Here is a 21,493-nt window from a genome sequence, read left to right as displayed (position 1 = left end):
TGGCTTCCATCTGTGGAGGTAGGCACAATTCTTAGATAGTAAAAGGTCTCATACACAGAAAAGTCTTCATCATTTCTGACTATCCAGAGTTCAGGAAAAGAAAAAAAAAATATGCCACTGGTTCTAAAAAGCATCCTGAATATAACCTTCCCTGAGCAAGGATCCCCTCTGCCATCAAACTTAGAAACACAATATCCCTACACAGACCCCCTGTAAGCTTTTATCTATTAAGCAACAATAATTACTGCAGCTCTTCCTTTGATGCTTCAAAGTAAGACCTCAGAAAGTTCCCCTTTAACACAAATTAACCAAGTCAACCAGTCACAAAGTGAAAGCCCCTCGCTGGCTCCCTATTGATCACTCAATTTAGAGTCAACAATCTCCATTAATTTTTTATGGGTTTGTTCTGAGACCAATTTAACAGGAGAAAATGGAAGGTGCTGAAGAACCAGGCTTGTCAATGAAGTCCGTAAGAACTGATGTTGCAGTGATGTAGCCCTTATAAGCCACCACCTCCTCCTGCCTGTCCAGCCATCATCTCCATCGCTGTCTGCTTCTAATGCACACGATATTGCAAAAGTCAATAGAGCAGAATGCCTTAGCATTATGCAGAGCAGGGGTCTAACAGTGACACAAAGGAAGGCAGGAGCTCCACAAGACATTAGTGCAGAATGCCATGAAAAATGACAAGATAGCTGTATATGCTAACATGCTATAGTTGGGCACTGGAAAGATGAGTTCAAATCTTGCCTCAGGAAAGATAAACTCAACAATTAGAGTAAAGACGTCTTGGCCACAAAGACAGGTGGCCAGTGCAACTGCCTATATGCTGAGCTAAATTAAGTTTAAACATGCAAAGGCACTATAAGGTCTCCTATACACACGCAGGGAGACTGTTCCAATGTGCTGAGCACACTCGATTAATTGTAATTACCACGCTCCAGCATCACATGTATCAGCGTCCCTGCACTGAAAAATGGTGGTAAGGTGCTTTAAACTAAAGCTCGTTCAATGAGCTTGAGTTCAAAGTGTCTTGACACCATTTTTCAGCGTGGGGATGCTGATACACATGATGCTCCAGGCACTTTAATTAGCTAATTAAAGTGACTCCCACCTCCTGGAGCACCTCTATAAACACCATAAGTGTCTTGTTTGACCAAAGCATTGAACCCTTCAAAATAAGATGCTTTTTCTAAACTTCTCATCTGTGATTCTGTTGAGAGAGGCCCATTCTAGTTCATTCCTAGACACTTGCCCACTACGTAACACAGCAAAGTTTATACTCAATCCCAAGAACTAAATACAAATAAACAGCAACACGTAGAACAGCAGAGGGTGTTGCAAATCAGCATTAAAATGCGTTGGCAAATCCAGGGGTTGTAATAACGTATAGTGGATGGGCTTTCAGTCAGGGAAAAGCTGGAAAACAGTGAAAGCCAATAAATAGTTTTGGCATGCATGCCACAAATTAGCCCTGCACTTCTCCCAAGTGCCATTCCAATCCCCTTCCTTTACTTGATCTGCTGCTTTTCTGAACTCAGCTCTGTACTCCCTAAGAAAGCTGCTGCTCTGCTTTCTGCTCCCTGCCCTGTGATTCCCACTTGATTTGCTCTGCTTTCTGCTTGGTACCCTATCTGCCACTGAGCTGCCTGTTCCCTCCTCAACCTGCCACCTGCAGCTGTGGGAAGCTTTGGGTGGTGATTCGATTTGGAGGAGATTCGGCTCAATTTAGTGGCTGAATCTCTGAATCCAAATCAAATCAGGGGACCAATTTAAAGGTCCGAATCAATTCAAAGCTTTCCGAATCTTTGGAAAAGATTTGGAGAGATTTGATGATATGGACGTTCCCCAGTGGCTGCAGCAGGGAGCTGCAGCCACTCCGAGCTGGTAAATAGGCCTGTGCGAGCCGGCAGCGATCCGATTCAGGCTTCGGATCCAGCCGCTTCAGATGGTTGCAATCTGATCCGGACCAGGTTTCCGCCTCGATCCATCCAAAGTGGCTCCGAAGCCGCCTCAGAGATCCAGCCATAGGGTATAATGGGAAATGAATGAAATACCTATAACTTTGTTGGTTTTTGTCTGATTTGGATGAAACTTGCAAAGATGGCAGCCTCTGCTGAGCACATGAAACCTGCCAAGTTTCAAGAAGATCAGTGCAGGGGTTTGGGAGGAACTGCCCCTCAAGCTGCGGACAAGCAAAACTCGTGCCATGGGTGACACTGCGTGTGTTAAGGCGCAGCACGGTGACAGCTGCAGGGATGGTGGCCCCTGCTGCGGCCGCGACGCCTGCCAGCTGTGGAGGAGATGGGTGCAGGGGGGCTCTAGGGCCCTGCACCCCCAGCTGCTGACAGGCAAAACTTGTGCCAAGACTGTGCCTGTCCTGGGGCAGTTGATTGTCTGTATTGATTCTTTCCTCTCCTTAGCCTGGTTTTGTAGGTGCTAATTGATGCTCGTTAAGTCGTTAGGTAGTAGCTGGGTCCTGTGTATTGAGCTGGTCCCTGAGTGAATCATGAGTGATTGATTGGTAACTGGGAACACAGCAGCTCAGCAGCCAGGCCTGCAGTAGTGTCTCCCCTCCCCGCCCCACGCCAGACACAGTCAGTCCCACAGCACCCGTGGCACCAGTTTTGCTTGTCCGCAGCTTGCAGGGCAGTTTCCCCCAAACCCCTGCACCGATCTTCTTGAAACATGTCAGGCTTTGTGGCCTCAGTATGAGCTACCACCCCTGAAGTTTTGACCCCCCTGTGCTGTAACACACAGAAGTGACAGAAGTTTTGCTTTCAATAATTTGGGTTGCTGTTCCCCCCCAAACCCCTGCACCAATCTTCTTGAAACTTGGCAGGCTTTATCCTCTCTGCAGAGTCCACCACCTCTGAAATTTCATCCAAATCAAACAAAAAACAACAAAGTTATAGATATTGTATTGTTTCCCCATTATACCCTATGGCCAGATCTCCAAGGCAGCTCCAAAGCTCTTTGGGAAGCCAAGCAACGCAGTGCTTCAACCTGGATGTGCTGCTTCGACCCCGAAGCATCGGAAGCTTCTCCGGATCCGAAGCTCTGTCCGAAGCCTCGCACAGCACTACTGTTAAATACTAGGAGCAGGGGCAAGGGGGCCATGGGGGGACCCCTGCCAGCCCCCGACCCCCTCCCCCACTCTCCCAGCACCCCCATGGCTGCTCTCGCCCACCCCAGCTTGGTACTTTTTAAAAAAGCCCTGGTGCTCACTGGGTGCTGCCAGGTGAGGGGGCGATCCCCACTGCGCCACGCTTCATGGGGGACTCTGCGTAAGCCCACTCGCCCCCCCCCTTAGCCCCCTGACAGCTGCCCCGCCTGCCAGGGCTCTAGCCCTTTAAGAAAAAAGCCGAGAAAAGCCCCAGACTCAACACTCCTAGTGCAGCCTTGGGGCTTCGGGGGCTCGTGCAAAGCCCCCCATGTGGTGCAGGGCAGCAGAGATCACCCCCCGCCAGCAGGAGCAGTGAGTCCCAGGGTTTTTTCAGGGTTTTTTTTTTCTTAAAGGGCTGGAGCTGGCCCATGTGGGGCATCCATTGGGAGGCTGGGGGGGGCGGTCGGGGGCTCATGCAGCGTGGGGCAGTGGGGATTGCCCCCCGCCCAGCAGCACCTGCTGAGCTAGGTCACCTGCTGAGCCAAGTGCTGGGAGCTGGGGTGGGCGAGGCAGCCATTGCTGGGAGAGGGGCAGGGATTGGCCCGGCCTGGCTGATTCAGCTGATTCGAATCAGGACAGTGATTCGAATCACCAAATCGAATCACTGTCCTCCAAATCAGCCGAATCCGAAGTGAATACTAGCCGCTTTGCACAGGCCTACTGCCCATGCCACGTGTGGCACCCATGCCTCAGGTTAGCCACCCCTGCTATAAAAGATCCCATGGTAACAACAGCAAAGGACATCAAAGGACTTAGGCTCTGTCTGATCTAGAAACAATTTTAGGTATATCCTAGTGCACATGCAGCTAAGGACACTTATGACTGCATCTAAACTAGGGCTTTTGCCAGCAAAGCTATATTGATAAGAGTCACACCCCTGCCTAAAACAGCTTTGTGTGCAAAGTGCAGAACAAGGGTATAGGTTGTGGCCTTGCTGGTCTAAGGACATACCCAAAGACCCTTGTCTGCCTAAATCGGATATCTTCTATTCAACCAACTCAAATAGTTGGAAAAATTCTTCTTTGCAAGCTTTTGGATATAAATACCCTTTGTCAGGCTGAGGAAGCATCTGCACAGACCAACTGCCGGTGCTTCCTCAGCCTGACAAAGGATGGATATTTATACCCGAAAGCTTGCAAAGAAGAATTTTTCCAACTATTTTAGTTGGTCTAATAAAAGTGTAGAAAAAGGAAGAGCTACTGTATGTTAGCATAGATGTGTAGGGAGCCCTGGATGCAAATATCAGGAGGGGCTAAATATGAGGGGCTAAAATGTGAGCATATATGTAAGCTTCAAAGCTGAAAAATAGTCCAGAAGAGATGTAGCAGTGGCTGAATGAAGAAAGCTAGGCTAGGAAATAAAGCATTTATCTATACTAAACCTGGCTCTGCTCAGTATTATTAGCCCTACATTTTCATCAGTAACAGATTCATGTAGCAATCAAAAAAGAATAAGAAAAGTATGTATTACTGTAGCTGGGAAATAAGCTACTGAAGAGAATTTAAACTAAGAACTTCAGAGGCATCTAATTTAAAACTTCTATGCTTATGCCAACATTTTTTCTCTCTCTCCCCCACAAGCCCCTACCACAATTTAATTGCTCATTTATAAAACCTTTGCAGCTTGGGAGCAGCACACACTTCAAACTGAAACTTAATCTTAAATGTTCACCTCGGATGTTCCTGATGAAGGTATGATTGGTCTCTAGTGGCTTCGAGATAGATTTGTGTTGTCAGTAACCCGGCCCTTTGCTATGTGGAACAGGCTGAGAGGAGGAGCCCTTGTACTCCCATAGTTCTGCCTCCAAACTTGTTGAAGAAAACACAGGAGTGAATGCAAGAAAGACAATTAGTCCCATGGTACTGATAAGTGCCCTGGTGGCAGTGTTGACTGTCTTGCCGCTCAGAGGCAGCTCTTCATTCCAGTTCTTAAGAGGTTTGAAGTTAACAAAAAACAAAACCAAACCCTGATTTATGGTATCCCTCTCTCTCTCAGCCACTCTAGTCAAGGATCCCGGTGATTCATCTCCCCCATGTTGTTAATGCCATTTGTCCTTCCTTAGTGTAGGATAATACAATTTCTGGAAGGCACTTTTCACGGTATTCTGGGATAATGCTCTAGACAATTTGGTCAACCTGAAACATGTATTTCAATTGGACAGTAAGAACTGTCTGTATCCTTATGACCTATGGCTTGTCTTCTGCTATGTATAGCCTCATGGTCCTTCCATTGAAGAGTTAGCACTGTTGGTGCCTCTCCCCTATCATGATCATTAAAGACCATCGGCACCTAAAGGCAGACAAGGTTCTCTACCTGAACAAATTTTACCAGGGAAAATCCAAAGAGTAAGAGCATGAAGTCACTTTTCTCCAGTTTCTCCACAGGGGGCTGAGATAAGGAACTGGGAAACCCTTTACCAGGAGAGCAGAGACAGGCTGCTAAAGCAAAGAGCTCAGGTGACTCAAGGGAGGAATGCAGAGGGATGCTCAGAGACAAAGAAAGATTGGGGTCATAGAAAGGAACATTGGGGGTTTGGTAGCAAAGAAGTCATAAACTGGGGGAAGCATATCTGGGACACTTTAGAGCACAGGTAGGCAACCTTTTTTTGGCCGGAGCGCTGAAAAAACCACAATGTCTACCTTGGAAGGTGCCAGAGTGCTGACATGCCAGAGCCCGGAGCAGTATTTGCAGCCTCCTTGCTGCAGCCAGCCCAAGGAGCCCAGTCTGCTTGCAGCAGGGCTTGCAGCCTGCTGGGAGCAACCTGGGCTCCGTGGCTGGCAGCAGCTGCTTAGAGCCTGAGCTGGCGGTGGTGTGCCGAGCAAAATGACCTTGCATGCCATGCTCGGCACGCGTGCTGGGGGTTGCTGAGTCCTGCTTTAGAGTATATCTTCTGCAGCACTTCCAGGAACACTGCTCTCAAGCACTCCGCACACATGCACGTGGCAATCCTGGAAATGAGGCAGTGAAGCCTCCCTCCACATTCACCTCGAGGCTTGAGAGTGGTGCTGCTGCCTATGCTGCAGAGAACAATTTAGAGCAATGAGGAAACAAAGACAAACAGATGCTTTATTGTTTTCTTTTCTCTAGGTCCTTATATATTTCTTGTGCTAGTAAAAGTACAAAGTGACTGGTTATGGAAGACTATATAAAGCTTGTGTCTGTTTGCTTCCAGAAGCACGCATCCTGGGAGACATGAACTGTCATCCCAGAGTACACCAAAAGGGAAACTCTGGAAAAGGACTTAGCTATGAGGTTGTCTCAAGGATCAAAATTGGTTCTGGGGATCTGGACCACTAGGCTCTGAGATCCCATTTCTGGTATGCAGAGGGTCTAGACTCAGAGATCAAAACTTCCAGAGAGGCCAGGGAGAAAGCTGGCGCTGCAGCCTAGACAAAGGAGCAAAAGAGGCTTAAAGACCCAGAGACCCAGTTTGTAGGGCCTAAAATGTTCTGGTGAGTGTCCAGACACGGGAGCCTTCCCAGAGCCATAACAATGCCATTTATCCCACATAAATTCATGATAACTGACAGCATTTCTATGGACAATTCCTGTCACTACACTGTTCTGCAGTTTTACGTGGATCCCCTAATGAAGGAAGACAGTAATTAACTTTATAAAATGCACAGAAGTGCCATGTTTCTTTTTTTATTTTTTCCCATTCCCCCTGCACTCCAGCTGAAAGCTCTCAGAGCCCATCATGAGCAATGCTGGAACAAGGAGGAAATGATTAATAAAAATGGAGGGAAAGGGAAAGATCAAAGGAGCGAGATGACAAGTGTGACTTGAAAATCCTGCGGAAGCTTTCCTGTCTGCTCACATAACAATTGAGAACAAAGAACAAGTAACTGAACAGCCAGAGCTGGAGAAGCAAACTGATGGTAAAACATAAAAATAGAGGAAAACTTGTTTTTAACAGCTGACCCAGCAAAGAAGAAAATAAAATTGAATCTGTACCCTCCAGTGTTTCTTGATAAGATATAAGGAAGTCTGAAAAGTTTGTAGGTTTTGTGGATTTTCTTCCTGTTTGCTTTTACCTAAAAAATATTAGTTTTTGACTTCCATGGTTTTGATGGAGGACTCTCTCGAGGACAGGAAAACTAGTGGGACTGTGAAAGCACTCTCTCAGGAGGAGCTTTCGCTCAAGTGCACATGATTAAGGATAAGGGATCTAGAGTTTAGTCAGGCTGAAACAATACCAGCATTCTTCACCCCAAGGAAAACCTTGTATTATTGTGAGGCATACTCTCATACTATGCAGCACATTTCTCAGCTTCTGCGGAGTGTTAGAGCACTTTGGCCAGGTACAGACATTACACTTTGACTAGTATAAGTGATCAGAAACTGGTCTACACCCATAACAGGACAGAAGTTTGGCACTGGTTTAAAAATGGCAGAACCTGGTCTACGATTCCTGCTCCCCCACAAAAGTGTGCTCTGTTCACTGCCGATCTAACCTACGCCACTTACAGAAAGCTGTGTAACTTAGATCGATTCCACTTCAGGCTTTCTGAATGTCTGAACCTAGTCCTTTTGAACTACTTACATAGATCAAGACCTGCCCAATTCAAGAAAAGCCTTTTGAATTTTGTAGCATCTGTCCATCTAGTTCAATATCCTGTCTGCAACAATGAACAATACCCTGCTGTTTCAGAAGCAGAATTATGAGACCCTTCCCTCTCAGTAATCAAAGGCTGGCTTATGACCTGAAGCTTGAAGATTTGAATCTCTTCTAAAACCCTTGTTCAGTTTTATTTACTCTGTCAATCCTAGCTACTCTTAAGATTCGCCTAAATGTCTAATCTCTTTTGAAATTCTGCTGAACTCTCAGCTACAGTAGCATTTTGTTGCAATGAGTTCCAGCGTCTATTTGTGCAGCATGAGCAGACCTGAAAGACTAAATACTTCTCTCCAGTAAACCAAGGTATTTTTTAACCCACACAACCAAAGATACATTATTGTAAATTATTGTGCCACCACCCAATAGTGTTGCATTGTGTCACCTTGTTGTAGTATAGGTTGGTTAAACAAAACTCCCCATACTTTCTCCTTCAGTAATGTGCTTTCTGCCTATATTTTCTTTTCCCAAAGAACAAGAGCACACTTATGATAAATATTCAACATGTTCTGTTCTAATGGAACCTTGAATAAGATAAAAAAGCTTATTTGTCATGGGCATAAAAATCAGGCAAAGAAAAGCCCAAGGTAAATAATCAGAGATCAACCGCTGTTTGTTCATGAGGACACTATTTTAATTGTGCTCACTCAGTAAGAATATGTCACCTAATGCCACAGATTTCATAGCTTCCTACTGAAATGCTGATCAAAGACAGTTACAAGAAAATGCATCAGAATTCATTCAAACAGAGCCCAGATCTCTCAATCCAGAAGCTTAAAGGGTTGAAGCAAAGCTAACCTTGCTCCTCAGAACTGTTCCTATCTTGCAATCGTCTTGTATTTACAGCCCGTTAGCAGATTTAATTTATCTTTTCCATAGGATCTCCTGGGGACAGATGACAAAGGCTTTCTTCTATCTCTCTAGAGGCAAGCAGAGGAGGAAAAGGGGGAGCACGAACATGGCAGACTTTCTGAGTTAAGAACAAGAAATGAATGATCCTAGATAATGGGTTTTCTGTGGGTGCCTAAAAAGGGACAATGATACCCTAAGTCCTACTTCAACAGAGAATAATCAGACAGAACCAGTTAGAGAAATATTAGACTACAGATGATATAGCATGTTTTAATCAGTCAGATCTCCTGGGGCACTGATGATAACGAGAAAGTTACAGTGGAAGTGGCCAAGAGAGATCTCCAGACGAGAACTAGAGTTGTAAAAAGTTCAGCCAATTCAATATGTGCTTGGAGGAGTGTGGTAAGGAGATTCTGGGGAACTGCAGCTGAAACCATTGAAAATAAGGAATATTAATAATGAATAATGCTTTTCCCATGCTGAGTGGTACTGTACTGGGCAGCTTCTCATTGAAGGAGAAAACGCTGGCATGAGTTTTAGGTACTCTTAATGCAGACAAGGTTTTTTGGTTAGATGTGATATCTTTTATTAGATCAACTAAATAGTTGAAAAAAAATGTTCTTTAGAAGCTTTTGTGCACAAACACCCTTCTGCAGGAATAGGGTGAGTCTGTTGGTGTTTTGTGTGCTCTCCTGGGTAAAACAGAAACCAATACATAAAATGCAGGTGTGGGGTTATTAGCTGGCAGGCAGGTTATAATGTGCCATAAATCCAATGTTTATATCTAGTCAATGATTTTTTGTACTAAAGCACAGTGCTGGAGCAATGTCACTGTATGGCGATGTGTAGATACGCCCTATGTGTACCAGTCCTGGAACAAAGGTGGGCACAAATGACATGCAGGAAAATCCTTCTTTTAAGGACCTCACCCAAAAACTGATGTTCAGTTGCCAAGCAGCAAATCTGCCTCAAGAACTGACTGTTGTGCCCAAAGTAACATAATAAGTGAGCAGCTAAACCAAGTTTTGAATCCATATGTACTAGACAACTAAATGCTGTGACCTACAACTCCTAGATTATGACTGAAACCAGTGCAAAATCTGAGTGGCTTCTAACTAGAGGCAGCTAAAAAGTATGTTTGGCATATGCAGGCCATCTTGTTGGTCTGTGACTCATTTGTGAGCCATTCCAACTTCTGTCAGGTGTATTATTTCTTCATAAATATTTGCTGACTAGCTTAAAGATGCATCTCCAGACCACAAGTAGTTTGCGCTCTGTTCATTATATCTATTTACACTTCATGCCAGAATCTGTCATCACCCACAAGCGCTTTCCCATTTTATCCCATGCTGTCCCCTATGCTTGGAAAAATTGTCTTACTGAAAAACAGTAAGCTTGCCCCCTTGTCCCAGCTCGGAACATGCCTTCACTATTATGCATACAGAAAAAAATTAGAGAAGAGACAGGCCTATATCCAGAAAAAAAGAAAACAGGAAAACAAACTTTTCACAGTATCCAAAATGATCCTCACAAAAAAGAAGGACTAATGACAATAATTTGAACCCCCTTGTGTTCAGATACTGTGCTAACTTATTACACAATATCTTGATTTTATTTAATGCAACGCTGGGTGTGTATAATCCCAACGGCTTCAGTGGAGTTACTTCTAATGACCTCATAAGTAGCAGCAAAATCAGGCCTTCTGTCTTGCTGATTTGCAACAATCCCAACTACTCCAGAATTAGAAGCATCTGAACCACCACGCTTGCCCGTCAAACCAGCCGTGCTTTTTGCAGTGCCCTATGTATGAAATTTCCAAGCTTCCATCTACGGTGCTCCAGCATCATGCCCAGGACTTACATCATTCCAGTCAAAGCACGTATAAATAAAAATATATTTAACCCCTCTTATTCCAGGCTTAGTTTTTTAAAATGAGACTGCTGAGTCATCCACCACTGTCACAAACTGTGAGAGAAGAAGAGATGGTGATGTGAGCAAATAGGCTCTTAATGAGGTGAAACTAATTTCAGCACTTGGGACCTGAAAACTGATCTGAAGGCAGTTCAGCAGAGGTGACCAGCCAGGACATGGGCTCTTGAATGGAACTGTCAGATGTTGGCAGCAGCTTTGCTCAGCCCTGCAAGGCTGCTTTGTTTCTGAACTCTGATGGCATCACTGTCAGGTTGGCTCTTCCTTCTGTTCTTGTTCTCCCAGCTGCATCACAAATCTGCATGAGCGCACTGACTGTAGACACTGGAAAGATGCCCTTTCTAGTCAATTTGATTTCACGGTATATGGGTTTCATCTTGGCTGCAGAAGGGACACAGTTGACACCAAACCCAGGCAGACAAATAGATATAGAGGGCTGATCATGGCTGTAAAATTTATAGCATCACTAGCTTCACCTATTGGTTCCATCACTCCATATTACAGACCTCCCTATCTGTTGTCCTCTGTAACCCTTTGACATGCAAGCACTTAGTTTGCCAGCTCTTTCTATCCCCATGTGATGAATGACATAAAGGAATCTGAGCAACCAAACAGATTACTGCACATTACTTCTCTACCTCCTCCTTCTTCCTCCTTCCAAGCATAACAATAACGTTACACATTGGACTCAAAACATTTCCTCAATGCTTTCTAGCCTAACAACTGAGCCTGCAAAACCAGATGAAAAAAATCTGTGCTACCACATCCTTGAAGCCGACTCTCGCCACTCAAACCACCGGTCTGCAATAATGAAGCAGTTATCACTGCTTAGCACTATGACTGCCTTACATCAGTGCCTAGATGTCTCAGCTGAGTTAAGGGTCCCATGGTGCTAGGGGCTGTACATATGATAAGAGACAGTCCCTACCCTAAAGACCTTACAAACTATATAGACAAAAGTGGAGAAAAGAAGAGGTACAGAGAGTCAAAAGAGTCACCACTTAGGGACAGCAACAATCTGGGGAAGGAGCTACTCTGCTTCCTGTTCACCGGCAACCCATTTCCTTTGAATTCTTACACATCTTACACATTCTGGGTCGGCAAGTTTTTGAATCCCTGGCTACATATGTTAGCAAATTAACATGAGGCATCAACACTGGGATAGCTGACTTCAAAATTTACCCCCAAACCCCTCTTTATACTCCAGTGCAGAAAAAAAAAGAAAAAAATGCTTTGGCATCTTAGGAAAAGACACAACAGATCCACATCTGTGTTGAATACCCCCAGAGAAGCTACCCAAAGCCAGTTTCTTGAGACACAATTTCTGAACTAGGCTTCATTTCTTGGGGAGACACCCACATACATAAATTCCCTCCATGGGAGCAAGAGCCATAAGAACTATAAAACATCCTATTTTTAAACACAATTGGTGAAATTTTACACAGTGGGCACATCTACATGTGCAAAAGATCTGGGAGTGGTTTACTCTCAAGCAAACTACTCAAGAGTAAACACTCCCGGGCATGCATCTCCATGTGCAAGGATGCAGGAGCAGATGTGCTGCTCTTAGAAGCAGACTGCTCCCACTCCCTGCATGTGTAGACATGGACACTTCTTATGCAATAATTAGCTCTACTGCTCAGTAAAGCATCTCATGTAGACATGCCCAATGTCTGGAAACCCAGGGGCAAAGCTGCTACTTAGGAGCCAGAAGGACGTGTTGGTGCTACGATGTATTTGTTATAATCTTTCCTTGCTTGATACCAGACAAGACAGGACTAATATTTGGAGCTCCTGAAGTATCACGGAGTGCTCTCTTCTCATGAATATGAAGAAAGCTGGCAGACAAACTTAAGTGCCAGCCATATTTCACTGAGTTCACATCAAGAAAACCAAGCATTGAGAAAATAAAACCATTCTGCAATTTGGGTCTCATGGGAAATTAGGTCATTCCCCATCTAGTTTGAGTATCATTAGATTTGAATCATAGAAAATTAGGGCTGAAAAGGACCTCAGGAGGTCATGTAATCCACTCTCCTGCTCAAAGCAGGACGATCCCCAACTAGATCTTCCCAGCCAAGGCTTTGTCTAGCCAGGTTTTAAAAACCTCCAAGGATGGAGATTCAACAACCTCTCTGGGTAACCTGTTCCACTACCCTCCTAATGAGAAAGGTTTTCCTAACACCTAACCGAAGCTTCCCTTGCTGCAACTTGAGACCATTGCTCCTCGTTCTGTCACCTGCCACCACTGAGAACAGTCCAGCTCCTACAGCAGTCTAGGTCCGTTTGTTGGGTCTAGATTAACACTACAAATGGAGATACAGCTGCCTTCCCACCTCAGAATTAGACATAGCAGCGGATTTAGTTCTTAGTATTAAAGGTGCACTGATACATCAGTCTGATATTGGATCAGTACCGATATAAAGAAAATTGGCTGCATCGGAAATGGGTCCGATGCAGCCAATAATTTGGCCGATAAATGCTCATGCATGTGCACAGCCGCAGCGCAGCATGCAGGCAGCAAGGAGCCAAGCCCTGCAGCGTGGAGAACTTGCGTACAGCTGATAAATCTGGTGTGGTGAAAGGGAAGGGGGGAAGGAAAGGGTGTGGGGGGGGAAGAGTAATGCCCCCCGCAGTGAGAGAGGAAAGGAGCAGGGGCAAGTGTTGCCCATCAGGGACAGGGCAGAGCAGGGTGCGGAACGGAGCCACAGCTTGTTGCGGGTGGGACGACTCCCACTGCTGCTTGCACCCTGGAAGGGCACGGGGTGGGGGGGGTGGCGTGTGCCCCCGGATCTGCACGCGGGGGGGGGGAGGGGCAGGCAGGCTGCAACTGTGGGCTGGAGTTGGGGCTGCGCCGGGCTATTATCGTTGGGGGCTGGGCTTGGGAAGGGGGCTATGGAGGGGGCTGCAGCCACCCCAAATTTTGCTGTAGCCCCACTCCCAGCACCGCCACACACCTGGTGCAGCCCTGGCTCAATGCCGGACCTCCACCCACGTGCCGGGAAGAGCTGGGGTTGCGCTCTGGCAGCATTGGGAGCAGGGCTACGGCAAAATTTAGGGTGCCTGCAGCCCTCTCCATAGCCCCTTTCCTGAGCCCAGCCCCCACCAAGAACAGCCCGCCGCAGCCCCGGCTCCAGCCCACAGCTGCAGCCTACACACCCCATGCCACCCCACCCCACGCAGATCTGGAGGCAACCCCCCCACCTGTGGCCTCCCAGGCTGCAAGCAGTGGTGGGAGCCACCCCCCCCCCACCCAACAGGCCACAGCTCTGCCTCCCCCCCCACCCAGTTGGGCAGCACTTGCCCCTGCCCCCTCCCCCTCCCCCTCCATGACCACAGGGGGCATTGATCTTCCCCCCACCCCCCACAGCTCTTCCCTCCCTCTCCCCGTCCACCACAACAGACTTACCAGCTGTACACAGCTGTATCAGAAATCAGATCGTTATCGGCCAATATGCCTCCTTAAAAATCAGCTAGAGGTATCAGCCCAAAAAATCTCTATCAGTGCACCCCTACTTAAGTCAAACAAAATATTACATTTACATTTAGTTTTGGGGTGGTTTTTTGTTTTACCTTTTATTTAAAATTAAGACCAGCTACTTAAATTAAAGCCCATTACCTTTTTAAATAAAACCTGTCCTCAAAAAAATAAATCAAAATGGTTCATTTTTAAAGGTTTAACTGGAACATTCTGACATCTCTCAACAATTATTTTTGGTTTTCTTTTTTCTGGGAAAAACTTTTAAAAATCAAATTCAACCTACATTTGCAGATACATCCAGTCAAACTAAAACTGCAAATATGGTAACAGTTTATTTTTCTGCATATAAATTATTTTCATGAAAATTTTGCCTGGTCTTAGCACTTGTATTTCATACATCTAATAGGGTTATCATTTCTGCTCTCAGCCAGTAGTGGTTGCTTCTTTTTCAGCACACACTCCACATCCTCATCCCAGAAAGAAACCAGAAGGATAACTAAAGGTAATTTAGTTTCCTGTTGGTTGGCAGGATGACTATTGGACAGGGGACACATAGCAGCAGAGAGAGTGAACAGAATAAGTAGGGATGGAGCTGGTTCATGAGAGAGTACCACAAAAAAGTAAACCCTTATAAAATCACAAGAGAAAGTAAAAACTAAAATGAGAAAATGGAGGAGGGAAATAACAGCCATGTCTTACCAAAGCTATTTCCATTTTACAGAGGATTTGTTTTGGCCATCATTTCCCTGCACTGGTTCACAGGATGATTTGACTCTTTCTATTTTCAAAAAATGAGACCAGCTCCTAGTCTTTTGGGCTAGGGACAGACATTACACATAAACCGGGTTAAGTGATCAGAAACTGGTTTAAACCTGTAACAGAAGAGATGTTCAGTGCACATAAACCAGTTTGAAAATGGCTGAAACCAGTTTGAGATAAACCTGGTTGAAAGTAGCATCAGATTTAACCAATGGTGATGTGTAGGGGATGCACAAGGGTGCACATGCACTCCTTGAGAGCACAGGAGCACCCCCTGACAGCCAGCATTCCCCACTTAGGTGACAGGCAGGAGGGCAGGGGGCCCCCCCTGAGAGCACCAGCCAAGGAGTGGGGGTGCCAGGAGAGGTGATCCAAGTAGCTGGGAGGGGGAGTGCCAGCAGTGCGATAGGCTGCGGGGGACCTCTCCCCCCCCCCCCAGTCAGTGCTATCAGCCACTGGGGGACCAGTCCCCCCACGGCTCAGGAGGCACCAGTTGCTCATGGGCTTAACTGCTCTGGCTCAAACCAATTTATGCAATGTCTGTCCCAGACCCCTTGCTGGTTTAAGATAAATCAGACTCCCCCAAGCATCCTGGCATACTCCCTTGACTGGGCAGGGCTCTCTGCTCCACAGCAGGGCTGCTCCCTGGCTGCAGCTCTGGCACAGACTGCGAGCTGCTTCCTCCCTCCCCGCTCAACATTCCCTGCTGGGCAGGAATTCCCCCCTCCCCTCTGCCTTGCAGAGAGATGTCTGTGTATTAGCTAGAAGACCACATGCTGGCTACGGTCCCTGCTGAATCAACAGGTAGAATCAGCAGGAAGAATCAATAGGTAGCTGGTAATGTCCCTCTGTTGTTTTCTTAATGGAGTGATAAAGACTGAGTTAGGGGTGATAAACACTGTTATCAATTCCCTACTGGGCTAATCAGAGCATCCTGCCAGGGTCTGGCCACGCCCCCTCCCCCCCTCAGCTCAGTACTAGGGAAGGGAAGGGAGGGCTGCTCTAGCACCCCCTGGCTTCTAGTCTTAGCCACTGCAGGCAAGTACCTGCATTTCTGGGATGTCTGTCTGGTTACAAAACTGATTAACCTAGCCAGGTTAGACTAACCTGCAAAGACAGAATTAATTCAGGCTCAGACTTTTTGGATGTCCCTAGCCTGGATGGCAGAGGAGCAGTCCCCACCGATCATCATCTAACTTACAGCTCTCTCTGCCCTGTGCTTTGCCCATACATAATTCCATCTCCCTCCTAACAAGCCAAATATATCCATTCTCCTTCTTCTCTCCACTTATTATGCTCTTATTCCTCTATGTGTAACAGTGAGCTCCCTCCTGGATTCTTCTTCTGATTTCTTCACTGTTGCTGAACTGTGCTCCAGATAATAGTTTTTCCTGACTGGACAAAAGGTCCACTAAACAATGGTCCTATTCCCAGAGAAATCTGCTTTTTGAGATAAACCATGGAGAAGGCATCAAGCTACTATTTCTGTTCCCTTATCCCAGCATGTGATACCCTGGGGAACAGGCCACCAAAAGGCTTTACAATCATTTAGATTGAACATTCTTTGGGACAAGGATCCTCTTTCTTTTCTATTGTGCCAACCACGGAGCCCCAGAAACTGGCACAAGAAGCAAGGGGGAGTTCCCACTTTTATATACAAAATCCTAGGGGTCATAATACAATGGGCCAAAAGGAGGGAACAGGCAAATAGTAAAGTAATATCAACACTGTGGTATCATATATTCAGCACCTTAATTTCCTCTACACATCTGGAGGTGTCCCTACATAAGCATTTAGTCCGCAAAGTGCTCAAACAGCAGATTGCACCTGCCCCCATGTCTGAGTCCAGCTCCTTCAGTTCTCAGTCCTGACTGACTGAACCAGTGAGATCTCCAACTCAACTGCGAACTCCTCTGCGTAGGACTGCCCAGGTTCTACATGCACGCTGCTCTCTCTTCACCTTATCACAGCCTCAAGGCAAAACCCTTGCCCCCCAGCCCATGGGGGTTTCTGGGAGCTGCAGTCTAAATTAACAGACATCACAGCTCTGCACACTGCCCCCTGGTTTTACCTTGTGTTACACACATTACACTATGGTTAGCTGGCACCTAATAAATGTGAACCTAATGCACCACAGAGGCCCCTGTATAATATAACAAATTAAATAATTAGTATTAATAAGAAGACTATTTTGCCATTATGAAGTAACGGATGCATTCCCCTCACTGCTGCAATATGGTATTTACATTTACAGATTCTTGATTCTTTGCCTCAAGCTGAGCAGAGAATGCAAAATAAAGGCCAAGAATATACATGTAATTGGTTTTTAATTCAGTTATGCTAACAATATTCATGGCACCTTTACATTTGCTTTCCTCCAGCATTCAATCAACCGAGCTTCACTGGGACAGATACATGAGTGAGGATTTGCAGAAGCAGAATACTGTCATTCCTACTCTGAAGCATTCGGACACTCAGCCAATTAAGTAACAGAAAGAATACCATGTGATTGATCTGAGCAATCAGAGCCAAAGTACATGACAGGAATTCCAAATATTCCCAGCCATTCCAGAGTTGAAACAAAATGAAGCATACATACATGTCAGGCCCTGATCTGTTCCTGGTTTGTACCATAAGCAGAAAAAGAAGCCAAATTTGCTACAACTAATTTGTCTATTTTCACTTCCTACTAGACTTCCATTGGAAATAGCTCCTTCACAGTCCGCCCCTGCACACAGACTACCTTGGCATAGTGCCCCTGCACTGCACAAATATAGCAAGTACAGAATGAACTGTGAGGGCCTTGCTGCCATAGGCACGTCATTCAACAGCTCCTCCTGCCTGCCTTGTCATTGCAGTCATCCTCTCAGTGGAAGCACATGGAGGGCTATGCTGTACCCAGGGAGGGCAACTCGTGCCTCGCTAGCTGTCACATACAGTTGATTTTCCAAGAGAAAAGACCAGCGGGGAGCTCTAATCTGCCAGTCTAATGGAGAGCCAAGTAGGACTCTTGGATTGTGAAACAGCCAGCACCCACAGGGAAGCTATGCCTTTAACACTTCGTTACAATAACTGAGAGACAGCTCAGTCACTATCCCCAACCCATGGGAAGAATATCTAATGCTTCCCCAACCTGGAGCAAAATCCTAATCAGCTAAGGTGGTCTTTCATGGAGGAACAGATTTCTTATGAAACAGACTAGTGCTGTTTGCATGGCCTAGTGCTGAGCAATACAACGGAGAGTCATGGGGATGAGAATGTGAACTTCATCTTAAGAATATTATTATTGGCTCTTGTATTCGGTGTACAATACTGTTAAATGATAAATTGAAATAAGTACGTAGAAGATTCTCCTGTCACTTGAGACATGGTAGCTTATGAAATCTGATGAAATCAGACCACAACCTAACACATACCTAGGTTGGGCCAAGTCACTTCTTGGAAGGGAGACCTGCAAGAAACCAGTAGGTAACATAGGAACAAAATCAGGTTAACTATTCATTAAATTCCCTTTGAGTCCAAGCAAGGAAAGCACTTGCTTCATGTTGTTAGAGGTGCTAGCCTTCAGATTAGGAATCCCAAAATGCTTCTTTGGCAAAGTAAGGACATGAATCCCAGTGCTCTGGCTACCTCCTAGTATTCTTCCTCCCAACATGCAGAATTGACTGTAAAATATTCTTCTGTTTCTGTCCTTATGGATATGGACTGTATATCAGGCAGAAGCTGTGCACTGCTGTATGGTTGTCTTGTTCCACACAAGAGGTAATCTCACCCTGCAGTTTGTTTATAGTTTGTAAAGCATTTGCAGGCATCCTTGGAGGATGAGAAGTGATAGGAGAAATGGAAGTCGCTATGTTATTTTTTTACAGAAGGGTGTCACAGTACCATGCTTCACCAATGACCCCTTTGCCCCTCTTCCCTTGCTTCCATCCATTGCTCATCACATGCTACTTGCCTGTGCTTGAAGTTCCACAAATGCAGCCCCTGAGCTCCCGAATGAAAAGGGGGAATGGAGAAAATTCATCCTCTCTCCCTTTGTTCCATGCTATTGCTATTACTATTGCAATGACTACAGAGAGCACCCTGTAAATTGTGACCAGCAGAAAGTAAGCTAAACAATATGACTGACATAGATGACAGTTATATAGATCAAATATCCGGAGGAGCTGTGTTTGCCTCAAGCACTAGGCCTGTCTGAGTCTGAAACCCCAGTGTTTTTGGGAGGTGGGGACTTCATAGCTTTGCAGACAAAAGCACAATACATGTTAGACAAATTCAGTCCTATGGCTGAGATGCAACTTCCCAGCAGCAAGGACAGTTAAATGTTCTAACAAATGCCCCCAGGCTGGTGGTGTGCTTACTATTCACTGCAAAACTTTAAAGCAAGAATTAGTTCTCTCTCTTTCTCAAACAGGGGTTCCCAAAGTATGGTCTGTGTACCTGATAGTCAATGAGGTCATGGTAAGTGGTCTGCAGATGATAATAGACCCCACACACCTTCATTTTTGATAATATAAAACAGTTTCTGGTGGTCTCCAATGTATTTTGAGTGTGGACAGTGACCTGCTATGCAAAATAATGTGGAAACTGATGTTCTAAAAATCCGTTTTAATTCAGAGAAAGGAGAAAAGCTATAGCCTACATATGCAGGAGGTCAGACCAGATGCTCACAGAAATCTCTTCTTGCTTTGGAACTTCATCCAGGGAATGTACCCTGGGCAGATTCCTATGAAGAAGTGCTCAGCCTGGTAAGCAGGGTCATGCCTGAACCTAGTAAGATGGCAAGAAAGGTGTGTCTAAGAAGTCCACTGTATGGAGAATTTACAGAAGCCCTTTTTGATACACTTTTGGGTGGAAGAAAGGTAAAGAGAACAAAGTATGACCTTGTTTAGGAGGGGAGAAAAGAACTGGGGTTCTTTTCTTTAGAGCTTATCAGGGTGGCTATTTTCAGATGTTCATCTCTTGGAGTCTTATATCCAGTAAGAACCAAATCATTCTACTGCCCATCACCAGGACCCTCAGCCACCTCCTGTCCTGTCAATGTTTCCTACCTTCCCCAACCAGATTTTGCCTCCTCCCCCAGGATAGTACCCCACATAGGAAAGGGCTGTCAGAGTGCAGGAAAGAAGCATGGAAGGTAGTAGTGGAAGCATACCTGCAAACTTTTTTTCTGTTCCCAATGATGACTGACAAGAACTTTTCTACTTCCCATTCTCAAGCTGCTGATATCAACAGGGCCTCCTGAGAATAACTATATTCCAGAGGGGATTTTGTGACCAGTAAAAGGACTGAGCAAGCAGGCAGGCCCATATGTTCCTAATGCCTCTTGTGTTCCAGTCTGCCAACTTAAAGGACTCAAAGCACAACCATCATTTTTCTATCCTGCATCATCAGGAGAAGCAGCCTCTTATGCGGAGATTCAGCACTGCCAACTTCAAGCCTTTAAAAACCATGAATCAGGACCCCAAGAGCCGTGAGATTGGCTTAAAAGTTATATGACTTTTAAACAGATAATATTTAGAAACATTCTGTTTAGTGGCCTTCTATTCACTGAGCCTTCAGAAAGCACTTGGGTCACATTTTCACACACAGCTCTGAAAACCTGAGGGTTAGTAAATAGCAAGAAGCAAATCTAGTAGTACATTTTATAACAAAGGCTGGAATTCTCTTCTAATTACATGAATCGGGAAGCTGGGGCTTTATGGTGAACACTAGGAAGACCTACAAGTCATAAGACTTATAATCAAATTGCAAGAGTTGGCAACACTGATTCCAATCTGATCTCCCATCTTTAACACTCACCTTAATAGCCCTCAAAAGATTATATTTTCTCTTGTTCTCAGATGGTGATTTTTTTTTTGCCAAAGCCACTACTGCAAATATGTAATGTTGTTCTAAGAAAGACACAGCTTGCCAAGATGTCTAAAATATTATGTATTCCCTCCATCTGCTTCTGTTAAATAAATTCAGGGCCTTATCTGATATAATGAATAGATGTTGGCAATAACTGTAAAGCCACCCTTGCTGTGCTTTAAAACTGTTGCAAGCAAGGCTGCTGACATGAGAAAGTCAAAATTGATTCAGCTGATGATGGAACAAGGAACTGTGAATCTTTCTTTTTTCGTGTTAAGATCATTCAGCCATGTTAGCAACTGTGTATGTGCATTCTGGGAACTGTAGTTGATAATGGCTGAATCTTAGAAAGTTACGGCTCTTAGATCTGGCTCAGGTATTTTCTCAAATTATTTCATCGATGCAAGGAAGATCTGGATGACAATGATTAGTTACCGTTGCACTGTGATAACATCTAGAAGCCCGCTGGTACAGGGGGTAAAAAGCCAGCACCCTATCTATCCTAGCACTCCTACCACTTATATACAATAGGTAAAGGTCCCAAAACCATGAGTGTATGCAAAGTCTGTTCTTTGGATGGACAAAAGAATAGTCAAATGTTTAAAGTGGTTTATGGCAGTCTGTGAAGGATTAGCTGGGAAGCAGCACCATCTTTTGAATATTAAATGCTCCATCCTCATATAGAACTAGCCTCCTCCGTGACGTGGGACAAATTCCAAGAAGGCCCAGATAGGTGGGAGATAGTATTGGCTTAAGGCATCATGTTTCCCGGAGTCTCTTATATCCTACTAATATTCTTACCAGCCCTGCAAGTGTCAGTGAAGAAGGAATTATTCCA

At 45.2% G+C, this 21,493-nt stretch overlaps 1 protein-coding gene across 5 annotated transcripts in view; it reads right to left on the bottom strand.

Annotated features, from left to right (window-relative positions):
• The window catches only part of CACNA1B (calcium voltage-gated channel subunit alpha1 B), a 475,079-nt gene that overhangs the window by 296,917 nt on the left and 156,669 nt on the right, over nucleotides 1-21,493 (bottom strand). The gene's annotated exons all lie outside the window — the stretch shown is intronic.

The sequence above is a fragment of the Alligator mississippiensis genome, chromosome 12, assembly GCF_030867095.1.
Source record: "Alligator mississippiensis isolate rAllMis1 chromosome 12, rAllMis1, whole genome shotgun sequence".
Lineage (NCBI taxonomy): Eukaryota > Metazoa > Chordata > Crocodylia > Alligatoridae > Alligator > Alligator mississippiensis.
Note: the sequence above shows the minus strand (reverse complement) of the source record. Positions and strands in the feature narration are given on the sequence as shown.